Source organism: Gossypium arboreum, chromosome 5 (genome assembly GCF_025698485.1).
Source record: "Gossypium arboreum isolate Shixiya-1 chromosome 5, ASM2569848v2, whole genome shotgun sequence".
NCBI classification, from domain to species: domain Eukaryota; kingdom Viridiplantae; phylum Streptophyta; class Magnoliopsida; order Malvales; family Malvaceae; genus Gossypium; species Gossypium arboreum.
In genome coordinates, this window is record NC_069074.1 from 1190513 (window position 1) to 1211680 (window position 21168).

General features: G+C 32.2%; 2 long non-coding RNA genes across 2 annotated transcripts; one reads left to right on the top strand and one right to left on the bottom strand.

Annotated features, from left to right (window-relative positions):
* Window positions 1–9168: 9168 nt before the first annotated feature.
* On the bottom strand, window positions 9169–13551 carry LOC128293329 (uncharacterized). The gene is made up of 3 exons (XR_008283508.1): window positions 13425–13551; window positions 12915–12986; window positions 9169–9384 (listed from the first exon to the last, which is right to left on the bottom strand). It is a non-coding gene; the product is annotated as an uncharacterized LOC128293329 (long non-coding RNA).
* On the top strand, window positions 11077–19893 carry LOC128293328 (uncharacterized). Its single transcript, XR_008283507.1, has 3 exons — window positions 11077–11193; window positions 15893–15977; window positions 19611–19893. It is a non-coding gene; the product is annotated as an uncharacterized LOC128293328 (long non-coding RNA).
* Window positions 19894–21168: the final 1275 nt, after the last annotated feature.

The following is a 21168-nucleotide window of genomic DNA, read 5'->3' on the forward strand; positions in this document are numbered from 1 at the left end:
ATGTGACTTTGAACAACTCCCAAGTCTTTCAACAATCCATTAAGCCAAATAGCCTCCTTAATGCCTTCAGAATCGCCATATATTCCGCTTCGTAGTAGACACACCATCAGAGATCGTAAGGTAGACTTCCAACTCACTGGGCTTTCGCAAGAGTAAACAGATACCCGTAGTTGAACGACGCTTATCTAAATCACCAGAAAGTCGGAATCAACATATCCGACTACAAACCCGACCAAGTGCTTCATCCTGTTCAAAATTAAACCAACATCTACGGTTTTTCAAGATACCGTAGAATCCATTTCACAGACTTGGCAATGTCCTTTTCGAGATCATGCATATACCGCCACAACTCCAACAACTTGTGAAATGTCGGTCACAGACACACATCGCATACATCAAACTCCCAATTGCATTAGCATATGGGACTTTTGCCATATATTCTCTTTCTTCTTCGTTTTGGAGATAATTGAGCACTAAGTTTCAAATGAGAAGCAAGTGGGGTACTTACATGTTTTGTGTTTTCATTTACACCAAAACATTGTAATACCTTTTTCGATATTGCTTCGATTCAAACAAAGCTTGCCTCTCTGTCTATCTCTACTTATCTCCATGCCGAGAATCTTCTTGGCCTCACCTAGATCTTTCATCTCGAACTCTTGATTCAACTGAGCCTTCAGCTTATCTATCTCTTTTTGGCTCTTCGAAGCGATTAACATATCATCAACATACAAGAGTAGATAAATGAAAGATCCGTCATGTAGCTTTTGCAAATACACACAATTATCATATTTGCTTCTTGTGTATTCGCTTTTCATAAAGCTATCAAATCGCTTGTACCACTGCCTCGGGGATTGCTTCAATCCATATAGCGATTTGTTCAGCTTACAAACCCAATTTCTACCACCAGCATCTTTGTATCCTTCGGGCTGAGTCATATAGATCTCCTCTTCTAACTCACCATGCAAGAAAGCCGTTTTAACATCAAGTTGAGCTAGCTCCAAATTCAACTGTGCTACCAAGGCCAACAAAATTCTAATGGAGGAATGCTTCACAACAGGGGAAAAAACATCATTGTAGTCAATTCCTCCTTCGGCGTAGCCTTTAGCTACTAACCTTGCCTTGTAGCGAACATCTTTCTTGCTAGGAGATCCATCTTTCTTTGCGAATACCCACTTGCATCCGATTGCCTTTTACCTTTCGGTAATTGCGCCAACTCCCAAGTATTGTTCTTCAGAGAGATTGCATTTCTTCATCCATGGCGCTTTTCCATTTATCACTTTCTAAGCTTTGCATTGCTTCTTGATAAGTGATAGGAATATCATCATCAACAACGGAAGGGCGTGAGCCACCATATCGAAGAATCGAAGCGGTTTACGAATTTCTCTCCTTGGCCTTGCAACCTGCAATCGGTTCGTGTACTTAATGGTTCTTGGGTCAAAACCTCTTCAACCTCTAATTCCTCCATTGTGGCTGGAGAATTAGACTTATTAACGGAAAATCCCCATCTGCTCAAACTCCACTGTTTTGGAGTACACTCCACCGCTGTGGAGTATCGCTCATCTGAATATCTTTATCTGCTACCTTTTTCAATGTGGCGATTCATCAAAGGTAACATCTCTCTTTCTGATCATTTTCTTTGTGTCTAAGCACCAAAGACGAAATCCCTTCACTCCGAAGTGATTCCCATAAAGAGAGCTTTCTTTGCCCTCGGATCTAACTTTGACTCCTTCACATGGTAATATGCGGTGGATCCAAACATATGTAAGGAATCATAATCAGAGCGGGTTTTCCGACCATACCTCCATAGGAGTTTTTCTTTCTAATGCGATGATGGAAAACGATTAACAAGATGGCCAGTATATGTCACGACCTCAAATTTCAAAATTGCTTGCCCAACCCACATTGGACAACATACATCGAACTTTCTCCAAGAAGTGTTCGATTCATACGCTCTGCCACTCCATTCTGCTGGTGTATCCCTAATCGTGAAGTGTCGAACAATACCATACTCTTGGCACACATCGAAGAACGGATCACTTCATATTCGCCTCCATTGTCCGTTCTAAACCGCTTGATTTTCTTGCCGGTCGGTTTTCGATCATAGTTTTCCATTTAAGAAAAACTCTAAGCACTCCATCCTTAGTTCTCATGGTATACACCCAAACTCTTCTGGAAAAGTCATCAACAAAAGTAACAAAGTAGTGTTTTCCTCCCAACGAAAGTGTTTTGGAAGGCCCCACACATCCGAGTGAACATATTCCAAAATACCTTTTGTATTATGGATAGCGAGGCTTAATTTCACTCTCTTTTGCTTTCCCGAACACAATGCTCGCAAAATTTTAATTTGCAAGCCTTTGCACCTTTCAACAATCCTTGCTTTGCCGAATTTGCAAGGATTTTTCACTGCATGTCCCAACTTCATATGCCACAACCGCATTGAGTCCAATTCTTTGTTACCGGAAGTCTGCAATGATCGCTCCAATAATCTGTACTACCTTGGTAGTAATACAAGTTATTTTTCCGATGCCCTTCAATATCACAAGTCGCCAGATGTCACTTTCAAAACCCCATCTCTCATAGTAATAACCGAACCATTGGATTCCAAGGCTCCCAATGAGATGAGATTTTCTTCAAACCGGGCACGCATCAACATCGCTTAGAACTCGGTTGATCCATCTTGATTCTTTAATTGGATTGAACCTATCCCAACAGCTTTCTGAGCATTGTCATTGCCCATATAAACAACTCCTCCATTTAGTTCTACTAAATCGAGAACCACTCCGGTTAGGGACATATGATAGGTACAACCCGAATCCAATATCCACTCATCCGAATGGAACGACGATGATGATGCAACCAGATGATAATTGAGTCATCGGTATCATGCTTTGCAACACAAGCATCTACAGCAGACTTTTTCCTTATTCTTCACTTTGGACAATTTTTCTTCCAAAGGCCTTTCTCATGACAAAAGGCACATTCATCTTTCCAGTCCGGACTTTAACTTTGATCTCCCTTTGAGTTTTCTTCCGAGTGTATGAACGACCTCGGACTACTAAAGCTTCAGATCTCGATTGAGTTTTTCTGTTTGTCCTTCTTTCTCTGCTCATAACGTATAAGGCCGCATGACTTCGCTCGAGATATATCACTCCTGCCATGAAGTAGAGTAGTTTCTAGGAACTCAAACTCCTCAGGAAGTGACCCCAACAACATCAAAGCCAAATCTTCATCTTTGAATGTCTCATCCATATTCAAAGAAATCGGTGACTAACTGATTAAATTTGGTGATGTGATCATTCATTGTGGTACTTGGGACGTAAGTGAAGCGAAATGCAGTCTTTTCTTCAAGTGGAGCTTATTTTGACCTGTTTTTCTTCAAAAATTTTCTTCAAGTGCCACCCACAACTTATTTCGAAGTCTCCTTTGAAAAAGCATACCTCTTCTCTCGAGAAAGGCATGATCGAATTGTGCCACATGCCAACCGATTGATCGCCTTCCAATCTTTCTCCGTACATCATCTGGTTTCTCTTCATCAATGGCAATGTCTAGACCTCGCTGAAAAAGGGCATCTAGAACCTCACTTTGCCACATACCAAAATGGCCCGTGCCATCAAAGATCTCCACGGCCAATCTTGAATTTGCAATTGTCGGTCTTGTCCACATGGACGATGTTGAAGCTCCTACACCAATCGTTTTCTCCATAATCTTTCAATATACCTAAGGAAATCTTTTCGATGTGGAAGATCGCTTTAAAGCGCAACCACAGAGCATACTACGATTAACCTTCGACTCGATACCACTTGTTGTTTCAATAGGGTCGGAAGCGTGTAAATTATTGTACTAAAAATCACACAAAGTTCAATTCCGTGGAAGAGAGGTGGATCACAAGGATCTCTTAAATACCAAGTCTTTCCTTAGTCGAATATCCCTTTTATAGTAATTTAATAGCACAATTAAATACTACTATTATACCTCAAATATTGAAAGAAAAATAGGACAAGAAAGAACACAAGAGTTTTAACGAGGTTCGTAAATTATACCTACGCCCTCGGCACTAACACCGGATGATAACTTTACTATCTCCAAAATATTACAAACAAATAGAATTCCTTAAGAATTCTCAAATGGGAGAAGAGAAAACTAAGAGAGAAAGATTGGTTGGGATGATTGAAATGAGAAATGGTTAGGCCTATTTATAGTTAAGGCTCGGGGACTAACTTGCAAATGGCCTAAAAATTAGGGACCAAAATTGCAATTATCCCATTCAACTTTAAACAAGTTATGTGCCACTTTTTTTCTTTCGGTGCCAATTGCACCTCCCACCACCCACCATTATTGACTTTTCAACAATATATATATAAAGTAAAACAAAAGAAAAAGAAATGAAAAAAAAAAGATAGAAAAGAAACAGAATGAAACGAAACAGAGAGCAAGGAAGAAAAGAAAAGAAAGAAAGGGAGAAAAGGGAAATTTCAGATTTCAAGGTTTGAAAGTTTAATTGGTAAGTCAATTTAGCCCTTTTTACTTAATTTTGATGTTTTAGAAGCTTTGGAACAAGATTTTGATGAAATTAAGTTGATATTTTGAAAGTTATTAGATTTCTAGATAATGTTCGTGTTGAGTAAAATGATGAATTAAGGGCTAAATTGATAGAAATTCAAGTTAGAAATGAAATAAGGATTGAATTGTAAAGTGATTCATAAGTTTTATGCTTTAAGGACTAAATTGAAAGAATTTCGAAATTATGGTTTTATGATGAAAAATAGATAATTATGTCTAAGTTTGGTTAAAAATTGAGTAGAAATAAAGTATGAATTAAGATAGAAAAGTAAGTGAATTTAGTTAGGATTAAATTGAAATTAAAAGTAGAAAATCAACATTTTGCACTAAGACTATTTTGGACAGCAGCAGTAGTCTAAGTTTGAAAAATCACTAAAAAATTTATAAATTTAATTAGAGAATTAATAAAATATGGAATTAAAGCTTATTGAGTCTAGTTTTTATAGAAGAAATGGTATAAGCAATTGAATTGTAAATTATGAGATATAATGAATTTTGTGAGACAAGGTCAGAATGAATTCGGGTTCCCCTGTTCTGAGTTTGGAAAATCACAAAAAATTGGAGAAAAATAATTAGAGGCTTAAAGTTATATGTTTAGAATCCCTAATGAGTCTATTTTCAGGAGAAATCAACGGGAATATTATCCGAGTTCTGTACTGTGAGATAATTAACTTTTAGTGAAGAAGAGTCGAAACTGTCAGACAGCAGAATATGGATGAATTTAAAGAATAAACTGTACTTAATGGCTAAACGAAAAATTCTGAAAATTTTAGGGTAAGGAGAAATTAGCGGATCTTAATTTAGAATTCTGTAACTCAAGATATAAATTAGTAATGTATTAATGATTATGAATTGTATTACTTTCATAGTCAATGTGGTACCGAAAATCTCGGCTAAGAAAGAACAAGACAAAGTCAACGGGAGTTAGCTCAGAAACTATGGTTTGTATTTCTATAATCCGAACTTAATACTTAAATTGTTGGATTTATTATTTAATATATATATGTAGTAGGTGTTTTGAGATGATTATTTGAATTGGATTGAATATTGATTATATTGAATTGATTTATGAATATATATATATGAATGTTTGAACTTAAATGAATATTGATGTGGAAATCGAATAATAAATATTTGTTATATTGGAAAATATATGTAGTTGGAAGTGTGATGAAATTGATAGAAAATTGTGATTATTGTGAAATTAAATATTTATTAGTGAAAAGTGAATGGAATTATATTGAATTGAAAATATATAGTTAATTAATTAAAATATGAATTAATTAAAAACTGAAAAATGAATTAAATACCCTATTAACTAGTCGGACTAGTCGGATATAGTTGGCATCCCATAGGGTATGGAAGAGTACGGGTTTTGCCGCTTCTCGATCGAGCACTTATGTGTGACTACTATTATTATTCATTCTTCATTATCGATTCGGCACTTTGTGTGTCGGATATTATTATTATTCAGTTCTTTATCTTTTTTGATTTGTTCCGATGAGGTACTCGTATCGCATCGCCATCGTTATCGTTATTATTCCGCTTTGGCCGATGAGGCACTATGTGCCGTACTGGTGTGTTGGTTGGATCCGTGTATTCGTCTGAGTCCGAGTCATGTTAATAAGGGTAAATAAAGGTATAAAATAACTGATTATTACTGAATAATTAACTGTTACCGAATAATTGACTGTTACTGAATATTAGACTGTTATTGAATAACTAAATATTACTGAATAATTGATCATTACTGAATAACTGATTGTCACTGAATGAATGACTGTTACTGAATAACTTAATTGTTACTGAATACCTGATTTTACTGAATAATTGACTGTTACTAGATAACCGATCAATTGATCGAGACTGAATAACTGGTTATTATTGAATAATTGATTGTTATCGAATAATCGATCATTCTTGAATAAATAATTATTCTGATTGTTAATGAACATTACTGATTGATTAATTGCTATTGAAATTAATAAATGATTTGAAATTTAAAGTAAACCAAAACATTGGTTGGAAAGTGAATGTTTGAATACTCATTGAGTTTGAATAGTTCGATATATATATAAAATAATAAGTTTTATAATTACTTAAGTGTTCAGATTATAGAAATACCACTGAGTGTATACTCAGCGTACGGTTTGTTTCCGTGCGCAGGTTAAGTTAAGGCTAGACTGTTGAATCAGCATCCCAGGTCGATCCTGAATTTAATGAGGTAAAGTATGTTGAGTATTGATAATGGCATGTACCTAGGATGTTTAATGAGAGTCATTTAGGTTGTAAAAGTATTGATGAAATAAGTAAATTATTGTTGGCAACGGTATATAGTATGAATTTTGAAATTTATTAAAAATTCGTAGTGATTCTAAATTAGTTCCAAATTGAATTTACTGTTCATATTGGACCACGAGGGCCCATTAAAGGGACGACATCTTAAAATTAGGATGAGTGTGAATATTTATTTTAATTAATGACCGGAATTGGACTGTACTGGCTGGTAATGTCTCGTGACCCTGTTCCGGCAACGGTATAGGGTTAGGGGACATTACATTTTTCGTCCACTATATTGATACCCAGGTCTAATTGATGTGATTCTGAGATCAAGCACTAAGTCAAATTTTGATAGGCTGATGAATGATGTTAATGGGCCCAATCATCATGGTCCAACTATGCATGGAATGTCCAACATATTGCTTGATCCTTTGCAAATGCCAATTGGGCCAATTACAAGGGCCCGAGCAAAATGACTCAAGGAGGCTCTTAATGGATTGATGCGTGGACTCTTGGATCAAGCCCAAGACAGTCTTGTTCAAATTGGGTCGAGAATCCTATTCTAGTTCACTATACCAAGGTTCGAATAATTTTGCAAGTTAAGTGAGTTGGGTTCAATATAACTTTGGTTCCTTATACTGCAAGTACTTCGAGTCAACGTTTCCACCCATTTGTTCCTAAATCAAGACGATCCTTAAAACAATTGTGGCTTTCTCCTTACTATTGAATACGGGCCTCATCGATTTATTTTCGAGGTTCTATTCAGGTTCAAGAAATCGCATCACTAATGTCTTTACTTTTTTGCTAATGTGGCATCGCTAGCCACTCGTGTGCCGCCATGTGCGTACCCTCTTTTTCCATCTTTTTATTTTTATTTTCTTTCTCATGTTTTCTCATTTTCTTTTCTTCTTTTTCTTTTTTTCCTACCTTAGCCACCGGCCGACCTCCTTCGGTGAACTCTCCAACCAACAACGACCACCGTCTGACCTTCTTTCGTCTGCTTTTGTCTGTTAATACTATTAATGAGACTAACGTTGTGCTGAAACTGAAGCTTGCTTGTAGATCTTAGGATTTGAGTTTTAAGGGGGGGAAATGAAGGGTGTTGGTGAATAAGAAAAACAAGAACAAATCTAAATAAGAAGAAAAAATTTATGGGTATTAGAAAATTTAATTTTCGGGTCATCATTTCTGCAAAATGAATTCGTAAATATTTATTAGAAATATTTACGAAGCTAGTAGTGTAGTTAATTAGACTTTAGTTAAGTGAATTAGCTTGAATTAAAGCTAAATTATTGAAAGGACTAGATTGAATATAGGATAAAAGTTTAATTATAGACTAAAGAAATGTGAAGGGACTAAATTAGTAAAAAAACCAAAAAGGGACAAATGTGTGGTATAAATTAATACATTTGTAATAATTTTATTTATACAAATGTAAAATATATATGTATTTACTTATATTTTAAGTATAAGATATTTAATATTTATAATATATTATTATAATAATATAATATAATATTTAAAATAAATAAAAGAAACAAAATAGAAAAAGAAAGAACAGAGAATGAAAACGAAATAGAAAGGAAAGAAAAAGGGAAAGAAAAAGAAAGGAAAAACAGGGTTTTTGAGGTTTGAAGCTTAATTGGTAAGTTAATTTAGTCCATTTTCTTATAATTTTGATGTTTTTGGAATCCTAGAATAAAGCCCTACTTGAATTATGTTAAAGTTTAGAAAGCTAGTGAATTTTTAGATGTTAATTAAGTTGAACAATTGAATGAATTATGAGAAAAAGTGATAGAAATTCAAGTTAGAAGTGGGAAAAGGATTGAATTGTAAAAAGAGATATAAGTTTTGTTATAATAGGGACTAAATTGAAAAGATTGTAGAACTGATGTTTTATGGAGGAAGTTAAGTGTTAAAACTTGTAAAGGATGGATTAAAATGAAAATATGGGATTGGTTTTAAAGAGAAAGAATGGTTATGGTGGAAGGACTAAATTGGAATTTATGTAAAAGTTACATGGAAAATAGAAGAGTGTGTTATTAAATGATATGTATTGATGATTTTAAATATTAATTTTTCCGTAGCTAACGTAGCATCGGGAACGTCATCAAAGAAGGGAAAAGAGAAAGTGAGCGAAGATAACGAATAAACTCGAGAACCACGGTTTTTATTTTTATAAATCGAGCTTAATAATTGTTTATTGATGTAACACCCCCTGACCCTTATCCGTCCCCGGAACAGGATTACGAGGTATTACCAGTCAATACAATTCATTTACGGTTATTAATTAAAATAATTATTTACACTTATCACAAATTTAACAAATTATCAAATAATTCAAATTTATACCAATTAAGCCAAATCCTATTATATACCATTACCAAACCTAATTCTAAATATTTCATCAATACATTGACAATTCAAAATACACATACATAAAATATACTAGGTACATGTCATTACCAACTATTAACACGCTTTATCTCATTGAATTCGGGATCGACCTGGGATGCTGATTCCACGTTCTAGCTTTAACTTAACCTGCGCACGGAAACAAACCATACGCTGAGTATGAACTCAGTTGTATTTCTATAAACCAAACATTAAATAGTAAAACATACACTTAATATCATTTAATGATCATAAATTTTCATTTATTCATTTCAAGGATAATTTTTTTACAACTCATTCAATTTTTATCATCTCAATTAGCTTTTCAAATAAATTCACAACCATTTAAATAATAATTTTATCATCTATTAACCCAATTAGCTTTTCAAATAAATTCACAATCATTTAAATAATAATATTTTTCATTCATATGTCTTACTTATGCTTCGCTCACTATTCAATATCGATAAATAATTTTTAGTATTGATCAATTTTTTAGTTTCATTCAGTAATATTCAATCATTCAATAACAATTAGTTGTTCAATAATATTCAGTCACTCTTTAACAGTCAGTTATTCAGTAACGATAAATTATTCAGTAACAATCAATTATTAAGTAACAATCTTTTACACAGTAGCAGTCAGTTATCTAGTTACAGTCAGTTATTCAGTAGCAGTCAATTATTCAATACATTTATTTATCCCTATTAACATGACTCGAACTCGACGGATACACGGATTCAACCCACACTGGGATAGCATACAATGTTTCATTGGCCGGAGCCGGAATACACCGTAACGGTAACAGTAACAGTAGCGGTACACAGAGTACCTCATCGGAACAAATCCGGAACAGTAACAGTAAGGTACAGAGTACCTCTTCGGAACGAATCCGGAATAGTAACAGTAAGGCGACACTTATAGTGTCTCATCGACACAAAGTCACAATATCCCTGAACACTTCCAATCCTATGGCATGCCAACTATATCCGACTTAGCCCGATACTGTTAATAGGGTTTCATTTTCCAGTTTCCAATCATTTCACATCTCAACAATCATATATATATATATATATATTCATAATTCGATATAATTCATTTTACTTTTCAATAACAAATATTTAATTTTTACAATAATCACATATATCCGTATAAATTCAATAAATTTAACACATACCTTGTAATGACCCGAATTTTACCGTTACTGAAAAAATGTATTTTCGGGTCTCCGTTTCGAAAATGGATTAGTAAATATTTATTAAAAATATTTACGAAGTTAATCGAGTGGTTAATTAGAGTTTAATTAAGTGAACTAGCTTAAACTAAGGATAATTTGATAAAATGATTAAATTGAATGAAGTGTGAAAGTTTAATTATAGAATAAAGAAAATTGAAAGGACTAAATAAGTAAATAAGCCAAAAAGAATGCTAAGTATATGGCAAAAATAAAATACAAGTGTAATAAATATAATACACACATTTGTAATACATGTATGTATTTGTTTATTATTTAAGTAAATATTAGTGTATTTATTATTATTAAATTAATATTATATGATAAATAAATAAAAGTAAGACAAATGTGTGGTAATGATTGGGTACAAGTGTATTAATAAAATAAAAAAATACATACACTTGTAATGCTTGTATTTAAGTATTAAAAGATATTTATTAATTAAATAATTATATTATAAGATTTTTATGATAAATATATTAGATAATGACAAATGTATGGTTATAAATGAATACAAATGTACTAATAATATACACATGAATAAATAAATAATACTTATTATTAAATAATAAATGCATGTGTATATATATAAAAGGAAATAAAGAAAAAAAAAGAATAGAAATAGAAACAGAATAGGCAAAACGAAAAGCAGGGAAAGAAAGAAAGAAAGGAGAAAAGAAAGAAGAAAGGGAAAATTGAAGGTTTGAAGCTTGAGATTTAAATAGGTATGTCAATTTAGCTCTTTTTACTTAATTTTGATGTTTTAGAAACTTTAGAACAAGGTTTTGATGAAGTTAAGTTGATTTATTGTAAGATAGTTGATTATAAGACATTGTTCTTATTGAACAAAAAGATGAATTAAGGGCTAAATTGATAGAAATTCAAGTTAGAAATGAAATAAGGATTGGATTGTAAAGTGATTCATAAGTTTTATGCTTTAAGGACTAAATTGAAAGAATTTTGAAATTATGGTTTTATGATGAAAATAGATAATTATGTGTAAGTTTGGTTAAAAATTGAGTAGAAGTAAAGTATGAATTAAGATAGAAAAGTAAGTGAATTTAGTTAGGATTAAATTGAAATTAAAAGTAGAAAATCAACATTTTGCACTAAGACTATTTTAGACAGCAGTAGTAGTCTAAGTTTTAAAAATCACCAAAAATTTTATAAATTGAATTAGAGGATGAATAAAATATGGAATTAAATCTTATTGAGTCTAGTTTCTTATAGAAGAAAAGATATAAGCAATTGAATTGTAAATTATGAGATATAATGAATTTTGTGAGACAAGGTCAGAATGAATTCGGGCTCCCCTGTTCTGAGTTTGGAAAATCACCAAAAATTGGAGAAAAATAATTAGAGACCTAAAGTTATATTTTTAGAATCCCTAATGAGTATATTTTCAGTAAAAAACAACGGGAATATTATCCGAGTTTTGTACTGTGAGATAATTAATTTTTAGTGAAGAAGGGTTGAAACTGTCAGACAGCAGAACAGAGATAACTTTAAAGAATAAACTGTACTTATTGGCTAAATCAAAAAATTCTGAAAATTTTATGGTAAGAAGATATATGAGTCTAGTTTCAGGAAAATTAGCGGATCGTAATTTGGAGTTTTATAACTCCAGATATAAATAATTTAGTGACTATGACACAGATGGACAGTTTGAATATCCATAAAAGTAAATAATAAAAATTATAGATAATGTTACTTATAAGTGTGTTATATACATTAAGGATGTGGAATGGAGAGTAGGAGGAGGAAAAATATATATGAATATTCAGTTAGCATGGCTAATTTGCATGTTTTAAGCTCATGGACTAAATTGAATAAAAGTAAAACTTTAGGGGGTAATTTTGTAAAAATGTCTAAAATGACTAAATTGAAGGGAATGAATTGTTTTATTATCTGAATTAATAAATTGAATGAAATTATCAATTTATGATTGGGTGAAATTTGGGAAAATGGTAAATTACCAATATGCCCCTAAATCTTGGTATTTCTGCAATTTAGTCAGGTAGGTTCGTATACCTTGAATGAGCATGTAAATATGACAATTTAAGTATTGTACGTATTTTATATGATATTTTGAATTGAATATATAAAAAGGATGTTACATGAAACATGAAAATGAATACTAAATAATATAAATTAATTGAAATTATTCTGAAAATCTCAGTAATGCCTCGTATCCTATCCCGGTCTCAGGTACGGGTATGGGGAATTACATACCTAATCAATCCATTTCAATTATATAACACAATAATTTTCACCTCAATTACTATTATAATATTCAATCAAAATTCAACAATAAATAAATAATTTCACTTTTCAATTCTAACCGATATCTATTCTAATTCAAATATTCATCTCAAAGCACTTTCTATACATATTAAGTAATAAATTTAATAATTAAATATTAAGTTCGGATTGTAAAAATACAAACCGTAATTTTCGGGCTAACCCTCGTCGACTTTGCCTTTTTCTTGCTTAGCCTAGATTTTCGGCATAATGTTAGCTACGAAAATTAAAACAATTAAAAATTCATCAATATACAATTTCATTTTTTTATTCCAATTTCAACTCAATATTTACATAACTTCTAATTTAATCCCAATTCAAACTAACTTATTTTCTTTACAATTTATTCTCTATTTTTCACTCAACTATCACTTAAAATCAAATTTCAACTCTCTAATTTCCCATAAATCCCTAATTTCAAATTTCTTTCAATTCAGTCCCTAAAGCATAAAACTTATGAATTACTTTACAATTCAATCCTTATTTCACTTCTAACTTGAATTTCTATCAATTTAATCTCTAATTCATCATTTTATTCAACATGAACCATATTTAGAAATCTAATAACTTTCAAAATATCAACTTAATTTCATCAAAACCTTATTCCAAAGCTTCTAAAACATAAAAATTAAATAAAAGAGCTAAATTGACTTACCTATTAAACTTCCAAACCATCAAACCCTAATTCTCCCTTTTTCTTTTCTTTCTCCTTTCTTTCTATCCTTCCCCTGCTTTTCGTTTCTTTTATTCTGTTTCTTTCCTTTTTTTTCTTTCTTTTTTTTCATTAAGCTATTATATATTATTTATACTTAAATTAGTAATACTTATTTATTATTTATACATGTGTATATTATTAACACATATGTATCCATTTATAACCATACATTTGTCATAATTTAATTTATTTATTACATAAAAATCTTATAATAGAATTATTTAATTAATAAATATCTTTTACTTAATAATTATCTATTTAATAATTAAATACAAGTATTACAAATGTATGTATTTTTATTAATACACTTGTATCAAATCATCATCACACATTTGCCTTTCTTTAATTCATTTATTTATTTACTTTATTTAATTAATATACAATAATAATTTTAATATAATAATATTTGCTTAAATAATAAGTAAATACATATATGTATTACAAATGTATGTATAATATTTATTACACATTTATATTTTATTACCACTCATTTGTCACTATTTTAATTTATTTAATAATATAATAATTTAATATCAATTAAATAATAATAACCATAATAACAAATTAATTATTCTAAGAAAAATCTTAGATTTTTCATCTTTTGCCACCTAAATTAGGACAAATAGCATAATTGCCATTTTGGTCATTTACATTTTCTTTTAATCTATAATTCAACTTTCACACTTTATTTAATTTAATCCTTATAACTATTTAGCCTCAATTTAAGCTAATTCACCTTATTAAACTCTAATTAATCACTCAATTAACTTCGTCAATATTTTTAATAAATATTTACAAATCCATTTTTCAGAAACGGAGACCCGGAAATAAACTTTTCTGATAACCGTAAAATTCGGGTCATTACAGTATCTATTATTTAAATTGTATGAAAAATGAAAATGAGGTAAGTATTGTTATCTTACTGTACTGTTTTAAAATGTGAATGTTTAAATTTAAAAGAAACTGAAATCCCTATTAACAGTGTCGGGCTAGTCGAATATAATTGGCATGCCATAGGATTGGAAGTGTTCAGGGATATTTCGACTTTGTGTTGATGAGGCACTATAAGTGTCAACTACTGATACTATTCCGGATTCGTTCCGATGAGGTACTCTGTGTACCGATACTGCTACTGTTATTGTTACTGTTACTGTTACTGTAACGGTGTATTCCGGCTTCAGTCGATGAAACACTGTATACTACCCCGGTGTGTGGGTTGGATCCGTGTATCCATCCAGGTCTAAGTTATGTTAATAGGGGTAAATTACTGCACTGAAGACTAAATGATACTGACTGAATTGAATATTTTACTGGTTCCGATTCTAATGTTAAATGTTATTATGAAATGAAAACAATTAATTGAATGCTTATGATGTGTTTATTTATTGGGTTCTACAGTTTAAGTATAAATGCATAAATTAATTATTGGTTTATAGAAATACTACTGAATGTATACTCAGCGTACGGTTTATTTCTATAACATCCCGAAATAGGGTCTAGTCGGAATAGTGGTTTCGGGACCACAAATTCGACATTAAAAATATTTATTTTATGATTTTTATGAGGCCTAGAATATGAGTATGTGCATGTGTTAAAGTTTTATGAAGAAATTCCAGTATAAGGTGTCCAATTGGAAATTAGGGACTAAATTGAATAAATTGCAAAACTTGGATTCTAGAAGAAAATTGTATGAAATTACTATATATTATGAATTAGAAGGTCTTTGAGATCAATTTGTCCAAATTCTAAATTTTTGGACAAAAATGGGCTTGCATGGATAAAATTTTAAAGAAATGGCATAAGGGCATTTTGGTCATTTGTCACTTTAATGAAATAAAAAGGGAAAAATAGAGAAAAAATATGCTCATCTTCTTCCCATAGCTGTCAAAATTTGGAGGATACCATAGCTAAGGTTTCTTCAATTTTCAAGCTTAATAGTAAGTGCTCCCAAGCCCTATTTTTCATGTTTTTGTATTTTTGAAATCCTGGTAGTTTGCTCTTTCCATTTCTACCCATATTTCATGCTAGGGTTCATGTTCAAAAATTTACCCATGCATGAGTTATTGGTATTTTGATGGATTATGGAGGAATATGAAAGATAAATGTATGTTAAACATCTTTTCCAAGTTGGTTTTCATGAGAAACCCTTATAGGGACTACTTTTCAAAAGATGTAAATGTGTGGTAGAAATGAGGAAAATAATGAAAAATGTGGGTTTCCATAAAAGAGAAAAATGTTTGGTTAGGCTTGGGTAAGATAGAGATTGCATGTGTTTCATTATACGAGCCTAGGGACTAAATCGTAAAAATGTCAAAGGTTAGGGGCAAAACAAATTATTTGGACCGGGGTAGACATTAAACTTGAAATGTATAATGTGGGGTATTAATGAGCTAATTTTGTTTTTATAGACCCCGAGGAACAAATTCCGAAGACCGATTGAGGTAAATGCAAGGTTTCGAAATAACCGAAACATAACTCTGAAATTGTTACCAGGTAAGTTCAGATAACTTAAAGTAAACCCCTAATATGCATGATTGTATGATTTATGAATGCATGATAGTTGTATTATTAATGGCATGAGAATGCATGAAATGCATCTTTGATAATGACTTGTTGATAACCGTTGTTGTAGGCCAATTTTGGGCCCTTTTACAAAATACCCATAGCCCAATTTTATCCACACTTAAACCTCAACCCATTTCATAAACCTATTACCCAAACCCCCTAAAACCCAAATACAACCCAATACCAACCTAACCACTACCCATACCCAAATTAGCCCAATAACAAATAGCCCAATTCTAACCCTAGCCCAGGAAAAAAACCAAAACTTTCAGCCAAGGGAAACCCTAGGCCTTCGCATGCTAGGCATGCCTCCACTCCTCTGACACCAGCACCATCCCTGGTCACCCCCATACCTAGACATCGCCCATGCTTCTGCCAACACCATCCCCGCATGCCTGGCACCTTCATACCCTGCAAGCAGCAATGAAGAGACAGAAAGTAATAGAAAATAAAATTGTAAGGCTATAAGAGCCATGAAATCAAATGTAAAGAGTTCTTTTTTTTTTCCGATCCTATTTTTGGCAACTCTAAAATAATACAAAGAAAAGCATTCGTTTTTTAAGCAAAAAGATAGCGATTCCATCAATATTGAAGAGAATAATCACCAAATCAAACACAAAATCAGAGAAACAGAGAACAAAAATCGAAATCAAAGAACGAAGGTGATTTCCTTTTTTTTCCTATTTTATTTTCATTTTTTAAGCTTATTTTCTCACCTATATATTTTAAAACATATAAAAATATAATAATAAAAAATATATAAAAAAAATTACCTTTTTCCTGCCACCGTGGGCGGTGGCCGGTGCTGGCGCCGGAGACGGACGACGGTCGACGATCGGCCGGTGATCGGCCCCCTTGGCCAGATTTCCTTTCCCCCCTCCCTTCTCTCTTCTTTCTCCCTTCTTTTTTTTTTCTTTCTCTCTTCAAAATGATTTTTTTGTCAAAAATTGGCCTTATATAGCCCTCCAAAATGACGTCGTTTTGGGGGCTGCCCTTTAACCCCAAAACGACGTCGTTTTGAGCCTACCCGACCCGACCCGATCCAAACTCGCCAAGGATCCGCGTGTTTTCTATTAATGGTTTATTTATGCGCGCGGTCCTTCTGCTTTTTCACTCTTTTACAATTAAGTCATTTTTTATTTTCAATTTGGCCCCATAATTTTTCGCGCCTTACGATTTAGTCCCATTCAATGCGGTGCATTTTGGAGGCTTGAGAAAATTTCCCTTTTAGCCCCTCCAAGTTACGCGCATTTTATAATTTCGTTCTTTTTTACCTTTTTTCGTTACTCTACTTTAATTTTTATTATTATTATTATTATTATTATTATTATTATTATTACTTCTAATGTGCCCATATTATGTATTGTACTATGTGTATATATATATATTTATATGTTACGTACTTTTAATATTATATTTATATATATTATTACGTATATTTTTAATATGTATGTATTCGTGAAGTATTATCAATATTTTATTATTATTATTAGTTTCAAAATGTATATATTGTGTTTATATTTTAATACTACGCTATATATGTTCAGATTATGTATGTATATTTTAAATATTATATATTGAGTATTTCTAACGTTATTACTATATATATATACGTATTTTATCGCATAAATATTTTTATTTATCACTTCTAATGTATATATATATACGTATACGTTTTATATCGTATATTTCCTCATTTATTTTTTATTAGTTATATGTTTTTTATTTCATGTACATATCTTTATATCATCTTTATTATTATTAATCTTAATACATGTTATATATATATATTATGTATATTTTAATATTATATTATATGTACGTATTCATATTATAGTGTTTTTAGTTACATATTTTTGTACTATATTATTTTATTAGTTTTGCTATTGTTAGTACTAGTTTTAGTTTCAATAAATATTCTAATATGTATATATATATATATACTTTAGTATCATAGTTGTATACTTTTATACGGTCTTATGTACATATATTTACATATATTTTCTTTTATATACATTTTAATATCACATATGTATATGCGTTTTACTATATTAGTTAGTCTTTTTCCTATTATATATATATATATATATTTCAAATACTATGTATAGTATATTTATGACTCCATTACTATATATATCTTATGTACACACTTTTAATATTATTATTATGTATATATACTCATTGTTTTTATTTCATGTTTAATATTATCATTATTTACGTTTAATATCGTATGCATGATTATTGTTTTTAATATTATTATCCTATTTATTATTTGCTTTAATATATACCTGGCACTTTTATTTATTTCTATTTCATATCAATTTGCTTTGCATTATTTCGAAAATCTTATTCCTGTTTTCCGATTAATTTCGAGGCATAAGGCAACATATCGGTTTAACACCAAGTCGTCAATTTCATTGCTATGCTGGGTGAATATCAATCGACTCGTGTTAAAACGCTATATCCTTCTCAAAAAATAAAAAATAAAAAAGATTGAAAATTCTTGTCTTTTCAAACAGATCACGATTTAATCTTATATTGAACTCGTATTTTTGAAAATCCAGACAACACGTGTTTATAAGATACCAATTTTGGGCGTCGCGAGGGTGCTAATATCTTTCTCGAGCGTAACCGACTCCCGAACCCTAAATTTTCTCTGGATTTTAACGTAGACCTAAACTCAGCCTTTTGTTTGTTTTAATAAGAGATCTAATAGGTGTCCGATCACACCTAGGAAAAAGGATCGGTGGCGACTCCCTATTTATTTCAAAAATCAAACGTCAAATTTCAAACTTTTTTTCAATAAATCGCCATAATTAGCGACCAAGCTAAGCTAAAATTTTTACGTCGCTACAACCGTCTCGGTTGAGGTTAAAAGGGAATTCGATAGATAAATCATGTTTTACATGTGAAAGGAGATCCTGCATGTGTTGCAGCAAAGATTTAGCCCGGACGAGCAATCCGTGATCTCGAGTATGGAAAGGAATCTAACCCGGGCGGGTGTTCCTTGAATGATCAAGCCTCCCAAAGAATATGAGTGCATTGTGGATTTAGCCCGGACGGGTAATCCGATTAGGATCTGAATTTAGCTTGGACTGGTAACTCAGATCCGAGCTCATTAAGAGTGTTTGTTGTTATAAGGGATTTAGTCTGGACTGGCAATCCCGACATCATTTTATGAGTTCATATAATGGGGGATTTAGCCTGGACTGGTAATCCCGCCATATGATGTGAGGTTCGCGGGAGCGCATATATGGAAAGATCATTTGAATGAATTGACGGATAATGGGTATTCCATCGAGATTTCCTAGAAACTCAACGAGATTAACGTAGGATACATGTATGAATGAAATGTTGAATGAGCTCTAGTTAAATTACATGATACATGATTATGTGACTAACTCATTGATTGAGTGCATGTGATAGGAAATCATTTCATCTTGAATGATTTCATGATTTAAGCATGGATGTATGCTAATTACTCAGTAAGTTTATTCTTCGGTTATTCGAGCTTACTAAGCATGAAAATGCTTACCTCTCTCTTTTCCCTGTTTTACAAAGCTCTATGACTCATAAGGATTGAAAGACGGGTGGGAGAAGCAACACACTATTAACTAAACAAGCTTTGGTATAAAGACTCTGTTTATTCTGTTCAATGGCAGGTATAGTATTTTTAAGTATTTTGTTATATGTGTCATTTGATTTGCCCAGTAAAGGCATGTAAAAACATGTTTATCTCTTTGTATATGGCCATGAAAATTGGCTTCATTTAAGTAGGCTATGACCTACGATTTTATGTATGATTTTAATTACAAATGATGGGTTACTATCAATTGGCAATGAATCACATGAATGAGTCAATTTCAGATGGATTAATGTAATATGGGAACCCATGACACTAAATAGGAAATAACCATTTATGTATGAAACCAATGATATGAGGTTTCCATATAACTATTTTCATTTAGATTATTTACAAGTGTATAAACTTGGTAACCATTAGGCACAAGTAGTAGAAAGGGGTGATTAAAGGCTTGGAAAATAGCCTATTAAGGTCCACATGGTTAGACACACGCCCAGTCGTGTAGGACACATGGTTCTCTCCTATGGGCGTGTGTTATGGCCGTATGTCCCTTGCACTTAAAATTTTAGCTCAAAGTTGTACACGGGTAGGCCATACGGGCGTGCGCCATGGCTGTGTTAAAATGACAGTTTCGTCCACGGGCAGGCAGCACGGGCGTGTTCCATGGCCGTGTTGATAAGTCAGTGTTGCCCACGGTTGAAGAGCATAAGTCCACACAGCCCACCTACACGGGTGTGTGTCCCTTTATGTTAAGAAAAAATTTTCTGAGGAGCCTAAGGTTAATCAAACGTGCCCGTATTTGTCCCGTATTGTCTTCCGATATGTTATAGGTCTCGAAGGCCTATACAAGGGACGAGATGTTCAAGATTGAAAGGTTTTAAATTCAAATGAAATTTTGTGACCCGAGTTAGTATACTGAAAGTGTAAAGTTTCGGTAATACCTTGAGCCCTGTCCCGGTGTTGGATACGGGTTAAGGGTGTTATAGTTTCCGTGCGCAGGTTAGGTACAAACATAACTAATGTCTCAGCATTCAAGCCAACTTCTGAACTCAAATACTTGGTGAAGCTTCTTAACCTAAAGAATGGCATGTACCTAGGTTGTTTTGATGTTATTTTATGTATAAAAGATATTAGTAAAGAATGTTGATAGTTGGCTCATAATGTAAAGTGTATGATATAATATAGTTCATTTTGATCTAATTTCAATGGTTCTTATAAATAAAATACATATGATAGATTGTTGTACTAGTGGTTTTAGTGTGTATTAGATATGTTTAATCATGTTTTGGACTGGTTGAAAGATTGTATTTTAAATTGCTTACTAATCAAGGTGTGTGGGGTTGGTACATTTGAACTATAAGGTTCATTTTGAGTCCACACGGCATGTCACAAGGGCGTGTGATCAAACCGTGTGAGACACACGGCTTGGACACGGGCATGTTGATAGACCGTGTGTCCCCTGCATCCTTAAATGTGAAGTCAGGATAGTACACAAGCAAAAGGCACGATCGTGTGTCTTGGTCGTGTGAAGGACAC